Here is a 2,493-nt window from a genome sequence, read left to right as displayed (position 1 = left end):
CAGATGAAGGTCGGGATGTGTACTTGGCTTCTTCAAGTACACATGTAGATCATGAGGCATGGTTGATTGACTCAGGTGCATCCTTTCACTTCACTCCCCATAGAGAGTGGTTCTATGAGTATGAGAAATATGATGGTGGTGATGTCTTCTTAGGGGATGACAGGAAGACTAGAATCATTGGTTGCGGAAAAGTAAAGATGAAGTTTCAAGGTGGAACGATTAGAATGCTTCCAGTTGTTCTACATATTCCTGCATTAGCCAGAAATCTAATTTCTGTTAGCAAGTTGGATGATGCAGGTGTAAAAACAGTGTTCGAGAAGGATACCTGCAAGATGGTTCAGGGAGCACTGGTATTGATACGGGGAGTTCAGATTGGAACTCTGTACAAGCTGCAAGGTAGCACTGTTGTTGATGGGTGCAACAGTTCCTTGGTTCTTGAAAGTGGAGCAGAAAATCTAGTGGTCTCTGGAGAAAAGACCATGTTATGGCATCAAAGGCTTGGACATATTGGAGAGAAAGGCCTTTGAATACTTCATGGTAAAGGTATGGTAGAAGGTATGAGTAATAGCTCTCGATATTTTTATTTCTATGAAAATTGTGTATAGGGGAAGCAGAATAATGTGTGCTTCCGCTCTGGTGGTAAGAGGGAAAAACATATATTAGAGCTAGTTCACAGTGATGTGCTTGGACCTGTGAAGGTTCCATCACTGGGTAAGTCTATGTACTATGTATCATTTATAGATTACTTCTCAATGAATACATGGATATATTCCCTTAAGAAGAAATCTAAAGTCTTTGATAGGTTTAAAGAATTTAATGCTCTAGAGGAAAACAAGACAGAGAAGAAGATAAAGGTGCTGAGGATAGATAATGGTGGAGACTTTTGCAGTAAGGAATTTGAATAGTTCTGTAAGAAGTGTGGTATAGCACGGTAGAAGACTACTCCATATACACCACAGAAAAATTGGGTTGTAGAAAGAATGAATAAGACGTTGATGGAAAGGGCAAGAAGCATGCTTAGTGGTGTCAGGTTAGGACAGGAATTCTGGGAAAAGGCGGTGGATACTGCATGTTACCTGGTCAATAGGTCACCTTCATCAGCGTTGGAGGATAAGACTCCACAAGAGGTATGGACTGGTAAGAAACCCTCTCTTTCACATCTGAGGGTATTTGGATGTGATGCATATGTACATGTTCCAAAGGAGAAACAAACCAAGTTGGATAGTAAATCTGAAAAGTGCATCTTTATTGGGTATAAGGATGGTTTAAAGGGTTATAAGATTTGGAACCCAGTCACACGAAAGGTTGTGTACAGCCGAGATGTGGTGTTCAGAGAGGTGAAAGATGTTATTAAACATGAAATCCAACCAAAGGAACCCGAGAAGATAGAGTTTGAGCTAAAGGAGGAAGAATCAGACTCTACAGCAGAGGAGGAATCAAAAGATGAAGAGCCACAAACTCCGGCTTTGAGAAGATCAGTTTGAGAAAGAAGGCAGCCTGAAAGGTATAGTCCATCTGCTTTCTGTTCAAATTTTGCTTTATCTATTACTGACGATGATCCTAGAACTGTGAAGGAAGCAGTAGCTTCAGAGGATGGGAAACTTTGGAAAGAGGCCATGGTTGATGAAATGGCATCTTTGCACAAAAATGAGGCTTGGGATCTGGTGGAGTTGCTGGCTGGAAGGAAACCCATTAGCAGCAAATTGGTGTTCAAAAAGAAGACAAATGCGGAAGGAAAAGTAGAGAAATACAAAGCTCGGTTGGTAGCAAAAGGTTATTCCCAGGTGCCGGGAATTGATTTTGGTGATATTTTTTCTCCTGTTGCCAAGGTAACTTCTATTAGATTATTTTTATCTGTTGTTGTTGCTTTTGATTTTGAGGTAGAACAGATGGATGTGAAGACAACATTTCTTCACGGGGATTGGGAAGAGGAGATCTACATGAAGCAACCTGAAGCTTTGCAGTGAAGGTAAGAAAGAATTGGTATGTAAGATAAAGAAGTCTTTATATGTGTTAAAACAGTCACCAAGGATGTGGTATCAGAAATTTGATACATTTATACGGGGACTTGGCTTCACCAGAAGCAAAGCAGGTCACTATGTGTATTTTAAATTAATTGGTGACCATGTTATTTATCTGGTCTTGTATGTGGATGATATGTTGCTGGTTGGAAATGACAAAGAAATTATCTAGGATTTGAAGACCTAGTTGTCCTCCAAATTCGACATGAAAGATCTTGGTGCTGCAAACTATATTTTGGGCATGGAAATTAAAAGAGATCGAGCAAAGAGGAATCTTTGGTTAAACCAGAGGAAGTATGTCGAGACAATAGTGCAGAGGTTTAATATGTAGGATAGTAAACCGGTGAAGGTTCCTATTCCTATAGGTGTGAGGTTATGTGCTGAATAATGTCCCAAGACACAAGAAGAGGAAGAGGACATGTCTCGTGTTCTATATGCAAGTGCAGTTGGTAGCCTAATGTATGCAATGGTT

Source organism: Pinus tabuliformis, chromosome 4_2, assembly GCF_031772625.1.
Source record: "Pinus tabuliformis cultivar Carrire ecotype Pingquan chromosome 4_2, CPIR1, whole genome shotgun sequence".
In the NCBI taxonomy this organism is placed as follows: domain Eukaryota; kingdom Viridiplantae; phylum Streptophyta; class Pinopsida; order Pinales; family Pinaceae; genus Pinus; species Pinus tabuliformis.
Note: the sequence above shows the minus strand (reverse complement) of the source record.